The sequence below is a fragment of the Vidua chalybeata genome, chromosome 15 (assembly GCF_026979565.1).
Source record: "Vidua chalybeata isolate OUT-0048 chromosome 15, bVidCha1 merged haplotype, whole genome shotgun sequence".
In the NCBI taxonomy this organism is placed as follows: domain Eukaryota; kingdom Metazoa; phylum Chordata; class Aves; order Passeriformes; family Viduidae; genus Vidua; species Vidua chalybeata.
Genome location: NC_071544.1, coordinates 7128449 through 7137227, shown reverse-complemented (window position 1 = coordinate 7137227; position 8779 = coordinate 7128449).

The following is an 8779-nucleotide window of genomic DNA, read 5'->3' as shown; positions in this document are numbered from 1 at the left end:
CAGTCCCATGAAATACAGCTCTCCTCCAGTGTAAATGAGCAATTTGTCTAAAATCTGGTTAAACCTTTCCCTGGGGCTGCAGGGAGCCCAAGCACAGTCAGCTCCAGGCAAGGATTGATTTGCAGAGGAGCACACTGGCCCATTTAGGCCAAGCCAAGACCCTGTATTTCCAAACATCCTTCTAAACCCCAGGCAAGGAGCACAGGTGGCACCTTAAGAAAAGTATCAAGGAAAGTTCAGAGAACACCAGTGGGAGCAGCTATTACAGTGGTAAAGCAGGGAAAATCCACAGAAATATTCAGAGTCTTAATAAGACTCATGATTTTCAGTCCATGGCCTCACCTCTTCTGATACTTGCCCTTCACCCCCATACCACATCTCTTCTCTCATGCCTCCCCAGTAAAATGAATTTTTGTATTGCAGCAACTCGGTTGCCCCTTAATTCCTTTTGCATTTCTTCCCACTTACAAGTGTATGTTTTATCTCCCTCATCGGATAAGCTTAGGGGGAGGAAGATGTAGCTGCTGTCATGTTGTCCTTTTCCCTTGTGCTTTTCATCCACCACTCTATTCATTATCATAACCCCCATGACTGTAAGTAAGTAAAAGTATCTAGTGTTTCTGCTGTCACTCACTGAAGTGCAACTGAACTGGTGTCACATTTAGCAGACAAGTTTCCAAAAATAGTGGCAAGAGATTAGCTTAAAGCATTAAAAAAAAAAAAGGTTTCTCCCTTAATGAATAAAAATTGACACCCCAGCTGGCACAACACCCCCTGGACTGAGCCACCTGACCATTTCAGCCTCCTCTCTCCTAAACACCAGGACAGTCATGTGACCACAGCCTCAAAGATCTCTTCAGTGCATATTTGTGTCTCACAATTTCATATGCAGAGTGGCTCAGACCATCACAAATGATCAAACAGTTTTCTAAAGCAAATACTTTAAAGCTAATGAAAATAAGGATGCAGCTAAAATGTTGTGTCTAGCATAAGGTTATTTGCTTTTTGTTTTCAGCTTCCTAAATAATAGTGCTCCTATAACTGACATTGTTTATGATACTTCTGTTAACAATTCTAATACAACCAAATATGAATGTACAGCCAAGAGTCCGAGATCTTCTCATTAGTCAGGTAAAGAGAGAAAAGAAAGGGAGATATAACAGAGATCTATAAAATTATGAGTATTATGAGAAAGCTTAACAGCAATATTTACTCTTTGTTGTAACAAAATGACTAGGATACAAATTCAAACCAAAATTAGAAGCAACTTCACACAAACTGAACTATGGAGATTATTGCTGGTACATGGCATTGATACAGTTTATATGGATTAAAAAAGTACATTTATGAATTTATGGAATGAAAATTGGGAAAAGTACAGCTTTTCCTTTACTATCCTTAAGAAGTGGCAACTCTGTGAGAATATATTGACAGGCAAGGGACCTGAGAGGTAGCTAAGACAGCAGTTATTAAGATGGAGGACAGCAGCTGCCTGAAAAATCAAGTAAAAATTGATTATTTTATGCAGCTTCTGCCAAAACAAGAGCAAACCACAAAGCATTGTGTTGCTTGTATGAAAAAACTAGCTTGACATTTAAAGCCTAAATCCCCAGAAAATGCACAGTGCTTAAGGATCTGATTCACACTTTTGCAGATAAGTAGGCTTCTGTTTCATGTTATGGAACTAAATGCTTGAACTCAGAGTTTTTCCTTAAATGTAGCTTATTTCTTCAAGTAATATTAATTGTTCCAGATACTTCCTTTCCTTAACATTGAGATGACATTAAATTCAAATTTCCATAAAATTGAGTAAAGAAACAGTCTAGTAAAAAATAAAACTTTTGTCTCCCTTATTCCTCTTATGCCACAGTAATTTGACACTGAATACAAAACATACTCATAATTTTAGGAAGTACTTGTAAGAACAATGAGCTTAATTATGTTGCTTGTATTGAACTTGAAGTGATCCCAGTTGCGCTGAATTTTCTCTACCTTTATCAATGAAATGGAAAAGAGAAATGGGGCAAAATGAACAATTTGATTTTGGAGCAATAGTTTATGAACAGACCACTCCTTTTTTTTCTCCTTGTTTTGCTGGGGTTTTGGTATTTTTTTAAAGAGGACTTTTTGACCACTGTGTGTTGTTTAAACACAGCCATCATATGCCAAGAGAGACTTTCTCCTTTAGCTGTTGCTTCAAGCCTTCCTAGTACTGCCCAACCTACAAGTGGTGTCACTTGCAAGGTCACACCAGAGACCTCCACTCAGCTGATTGTCCCCAGGTCTCTCAGGCCACCTTCTGCAAAGCTGATGCTTTCCAATGGTAGGAAATTACTACTCCCAGCAAAAGTGTAAATATGAACCCAAAATATTCTCATTCTCTTTTACATTACTGAAAAAGGTCCCTTTTAATATTCTTCTGGACTATTTTAAATACCTTCTGTGGAGTCATCAGATCTAGTCAAGGAATTCTGGTGTTTCCAAGTCAGACAAGACTTCTAATTAGATTGTTGAACTATTTTCCTATACAGGAGTAGCCCAAACAGGAACAAAAAAACTGTAAATAATTGCAGTCTACATTAACCTTTACCATTTAAAAGCCAACCCATGAACACTCTGGTTCTTCATTAAAGTCAACTTTAAAAAACTTTTTTTTATTATTTACAAACCTCCAGGTTATGCATGAACTTTCATGAGGTCCCACTGATCAAGTAGAGCTTATTAGCTTCTAGACTCCACACAACCTACAAGGTTCAAATTTTAAAGCCTCAAAACATTTTGCCCAAGACTCCTGACATTTTCACTAACTTCATTTGAAATGGTGATATGTATGTACATTTCTTTCACCCTCACTTGTGTACATCTTCTCCCTAAAATACTTTAAAGTCGAAAGAAAGTTGCAAACACCACTGCATAAACAGTTTTTTTTTTTTTAATCCAATCACAGAAAGGGCAAGTTTAGCAAATTGCCTGAGCAAGAAAAGTATTTGTTAGGGAATATGTCTTAGTGTGTACTTTAGTACTACTTTTAAATCTTCACATGAATAAACCTTATTTAGCCCTCGCATTTTGAAAATGTAGTTTAAATTCAATTGAATGCAACTCTTCCTGTGCATTGCTGGTAACAAATGCAACTAATTTAAATCTATTTTAAAAATCAGAAGACAGGACACATGATGTAAAAAGATCAGGATAACCATTCTGAGTTTGAAAATTTAAATTAAAGCATTGGGATATATGATGTTTTCTCTTTTGAATAAGCATTCAGAGACAGTGAGGAGTCCTTCCCCTGGATTCCTTAAGTAACTCCAAAATTCTCTTCTGTTTCGAAAAGAGAGATTATTACTCACTTAAGAAGGAGTCCAAGTGAAGTAGAGGTAAGAACAGGGACAGCTTGGTATTTACTACTGCAAAAACTACCACTGTACCATAGCCCAAAATTCAACTAAATGTAATACATGAAGCCAGGACAGCTGGAAGAAGAGAACTTCCATCAGCATCTCTGCCTGTCTGTACTAGTTTGAAACCAAACCAGTGGGAGATTACAAGACAGAGCTACAGTTTAATAGGAAAAATGAAATAAAGGCAAAAAACACTGGCATAAACTGACAAAGTTAGGATACAACCTGACACCCTTTTGGTCAGGGTGGTGGTGGAAGTCCAACTAAATGGTGGCTGCAGTCCTGTTGGAATGATCAATGTGGTTCTGTTGAAGCTGTGATCCTGTGGAAGGGCCTGGTCTTCCTCTGGAGGTCCAGTGGTGGTTATTGAGCTCTTGTCCTCTGGGAATCCAGTAGGTAAATACTGCCTGTGGTGCTCCAGACATCAGATTGTATCTAGGTAGGAATGCTTGACTTCTCTCCCTGGGTGGAGCATCTCACAATGGGATGATCTGACTCTGTGGATGAAGCAGTGAGACTCGATGACCCTTAGTGCAGCTGGCCCCCCAGAGGGAGTTATCCGGCATGAGATAAGGAACACTGCCCCATCTGTTTTAACACTTTATTAAGATGGTGACAGAACACATAAGTTTGGTTACATCTTACACTGTAACCTAAGACACTGTCCAAGAGTGAGAATTAAGTTTATGGCCCAGAAGAGTTCATTATCACAGTACCTCAGTTCCACGTTTTTCAGGACCAGTGGATGCCATGCCATTTTCTCAGGACAAAAATGAATTGAATTGAACATAATAGAATACTTCAGTTAGAAGCAGCCTACAGCAATATCTAGTCCAACTTCTTAGATTGTGTGCAATCACTTAGGACCAAGGAGATATTTCTGGCCTGAAAGGAATAAAATTGCTAGTCATAATTTTTGACTATCTTAAGGTGATTTAGAAAAAAATTTCAAATTTTCTTTACTCTTTTCTTCCCTATGTTCACTTATAAATTTCTATGAAGTGGAATATATTATCAACTCTTTAACCGTCAAGAAGCCATATCAATTAATAGCATAAATGTCTTACTGTGTTTTTTTTATTATAAGTAAGTTTTATGCCAGAATTCCTGTGGACATACTTCTTGTAGATAGTGATTTATAGTACATAGTGTCCTGAAGGCATTTTAAGAGTAAGTCCTCTCCCTTTCTCCCCTCTAAGATGGTGAAAATTTAACATGGAATCAGAGAGTTATATTTGATTTTAAAAATGTTGTTAAAAACAGGGTGGAATTTGAAGGATTCTTATTCTCATAAACAAAAAAAAAAAGGGCAAAAAAGCTTTTAAAATTTTCTCATAGGGCACATTTGAAAACTATACAAGTAAACTGCCATTATCTATATGTTAGGAGAACTTGTGCTTTAGTGTCTTTTCTGCCTATTTGCTATGCAAACTGCTTAGGAGCAGAGGAAACCATAAGCTCCAGGAACCAATCTGCCACTGTTGTCTGTTTATGTAGTCTGATAGAATTTACATGGGCTGGCAGAAAAAAATGCCCTTTGCATGCTTTGTCTCTAGGGGAATTTGGAAGTATGTCTAAGTTTTATAAAATAATGATAATCACAAAATACACCAAGCACAAATAACAGATTGTCTAAGGCCTTTTCTAAACAAGTTAAGTCTGTGGACAAACAGAAAATAACAGATAATTCTTAAAAGAAAAGGAAAACCAACCCATTTATGCATCAAAGTTAAAGTGGGTCACTCTGCAACATAAAACACATTTTTAGTGGATATAAATTTAGCAGCTCTCTGCAGCATTATGCATGACAGCTGTCTTGTGATATTTCAAGTATAGAACAGGTCCCTGGAGACACCATGTAATTTATAATGGACTAACCATAATGAACCATAGCAGTAAGAAAAGGAGCTGGTTCCAAAGAAATAAGGAATGTTGGTCTACTTGTCTGATAGGAACATCATGTTGAAGATGTCACTTATCTGGGATCAGACAGGAACAGTGGAGAGGTCAGTTTATTGGTCACTAGAAAGGAAGAAACCAAAAGAGAAAATCTCCTGTTTGTCTAGAGTAAGAACTTAAAATAAAGAAAACAAATACAAAGGATCACAAGACACTTTTCCAGCAGACTAATAACTAGCAACCCTTTTCTCCAAGTGCACAGCAAATGCCTTTCTGCTGTTTGTGCTGGCAATGTTTTATCATAATTGGTGCAGTAACAAAATCCAGAGATACCTGCAGGGCCAAGGGCTCTGCCTTCCTCAGCTGTGCTGCACATTAATTAGGCCCCAGCTGTCTACAAAGGCACTCTTTGTTTGTGATGTATCTGTTACTTTATTTTTTCACAGGGTCCTTGCAGGTAGGATGTGGGTGTCTATTTGCTCTGTTCATGGCTGCCAGGGACTGAACTTAATAACCTGCAGAGAGTATGGGAAATGATAAGCAGATTAAAGGTGCTCTTTTCCAAAGCATATGGGGATATTTAGCGTGTCCATTCAGTGCAGTGATCTACACACCTTGTGATTAAAGAAAATTTAAGTTAACCTCTTGCTTTTCAAGGCCTGGGAACTTCATTTTATATCCTAATTTTTTTATAAGCCTTTGATGACAAGAGAAATTATTAAAGATATTATTAACATGATGAGAGTTTCACTTAACATTCTCCCATTCTGTCACTTGTTCCTTCAAAATAACAGTAGGAAAGTGCTCTAGCTACATAATACTTTGCAGTTATCAATTAATGATATAATTAAGGCACAGGTATAACAATATTATTGATGTGATAGTTAATATTGATTCAACAATAGTGGGGGTAAAGTGTCTGGGAGAGAAGGGGGATGCCACATGGGATGCAAACCTGAGGCAAGTCCCAATCTGATAGCAGGCTTAGTGTCTACCAAACAAATGTTTTTGGAAATCCCAGAAGTCCTTTCCAAACTCACAGTATGCAAAAGCTATGGTAATCTTGATTTAATTCCTAATAGCAAAGTGCCAGTGCTTGCACACAATTGTCATCCTGTTCCAGAGCTGGGCCTCACACATAGAATCTAGCAAGAGGCATTCTATATCTGCTAAAGAATGATGCAGGGGCATTACAGTTTGACTTTTTATATTTTCCAATGTGCATATCATTCTGTTTCATTAGAATGAAATAAGTCTCTAATTCTTTCAGAAATGAGCAAAGCCAACTCTCCTCTCAGCAGTGTACAGATTTTGCATAAATTGTAGTTTCTATTTCAGCAATATACATGAGTGCTTGCAATATCTAGGCAAAGCATTTTCAATTATAGTGCAACAGATTTGTCTTATCTCAGTTTTTAAAGGAGAAAGTTCTTCCCTCCCCTCCTCCATTGATGCAATGGCTAAAATATTTCTCAGTGTGCACAATAAATGGAAATGGGTGCTTAACACCTTTGGAAATCCTTTCAGCAAAGCAAAGGGAGCAGGAGTTGGTATTTGCTTTCAAGTATTGTCAAATGCAAAATACTCATCTAGGGAAAAAGGAAAGGATTTGGATGCTGGACATCCTTTCCTTTCATCAACACCAGGAGCTGTTATCTCATATCATTTTCCTGTAAGCTATCTGAAATGGGAAAACCCAGGTGATGGATGGCTGGACTGCAGTTAAAAGACAGAGAATCACGGTCTGCCAGAGGAGCAGGTAGTATTTACTTTAAAATCTTTAAAGTAGTGAGGAAACAACCTTTACTTTTCATCTGCCTGTCCTTTCCATTTTTATGTTTCTTCCTTTTGTCTGGACCCCATAGAAAGATTTCCCTCTGCCTCTTTTTCTCATCCTTAGTTTGAATGTCAAACCCTTTCAGTAATCACATTGCTTTGGGTAGTAACGAAGGCAAATAAATAATGCTTAACCTTTCTTAAACAGATCTAAAGACCCTTCCAAAACCAATTAAGCCTTACATTTTTTGTTGGAATTAGCCAGTCATCACACTAAATTTCCAAACTTGTCTAAGAAAAAAGCCATTAAAATCAAGGCTGAGGAAGGAGAAAGAAAAATGTTGTCCTTCCTACACTCTTAAAACCTTCTAATTTTAATGTGTGTCATAAGTGGGAGAAAAAAGAAGAAAATAAATTAGGTTATGCATGTTGCACTTCATGGCTGCTTGAGAGAATAGGAGGGAATTTGCTGGATTTCATCACACTGTTTTTTTTTGTTGTTTTTTTTTTTTTTTTTTTTTGTTTGTTTGTTTTGTTTTTTTTGTTGTTGTTGTTTTGTGTTTTTCCTCCCCTTTTTTCTGTCCAGCAATTTTTTTTCCTGTCTGTTTCACTCATATTTCCAATTCAGATATCTTCTGAATGATGACTAACAGCAGCAATAAAAAAGCCTTGATTTTTCATAACCTAAAACACAGAAGCACATCAAAAGCAATCCAATTTGTCTGCAAATCTTGCAGATAAATCTTGCTGTCCTGACATGTAGGTTTTGATCTCTTTATTATCCACATTGCTTCTCCTGTCAATGTCTTCTCACTTGAAGAAACAATTTCTTTGCATGACATGGAAGTGGAAATATCACCCTCAGTAATGGAACTGCACTGACCCTACCATGACCACATGAGCTTTTGTGCTGTGGGTTTATCACTGCACCTCTTGCCCTTTTTGCTGCTGTCAAAGAGCACATGACAGGGACTTCATCCCCTGTCTCCTGCATGACACTGCACTCCTGTGCTTGCCTGTGATGTCTCTTCACTGCGCCTTCAGAAGCATCAATGCCATGAAATTTCAACAAAGGGTTGAAGATTAAAGACAGCCATGATCAGTGAGACCCTTCAGAAAAGATCTTTGGGAACGTTTAACAGGGAGATCTCAAAGGTCACAGTCCAGTTTCATGTGGGCTTAGAAAGCAGCAGACTTCAGATATATCAACCAAGCTGAGAAATGTGAGTATGTGTGACCATAAATACTCACAGTTATACACAGAGCTCTACTAAAGTCCTATCTGAAAACAAAACAGCACCAAAACCAAAAATGTGCAGTTTACACGATTTAGTTTTTAAAGCACTTGTAAGGGAACTAAAGCCAGCTTCATTTCCTTGGCTACATTTTTTTCCAAAAAAGAGAAAAATTTAAAAAAGTGGTCTCAGCTGGAAGCATGCCTTTAGCCATTAGAGTGCCAAAATAAATGCAGTATGTCAGCTGTGACAATCTGTCAGAAGGAGAGAAAAAAATACTTTTGTTCCAAGAATAAGAGGTGTTCAAAAGTTTTGCCCTAACATTGAAACAAGCACTCCCCCTCTCCCCAGAAAACCTGGCCCAGAGTCTCAGCCAAGGGAAGCACATCTCCTATTATACAATCCATTTTCATCACCTGAATAGCCAACCCACATTTCTTGACATAACCATCAATTTTTAAAAAACAT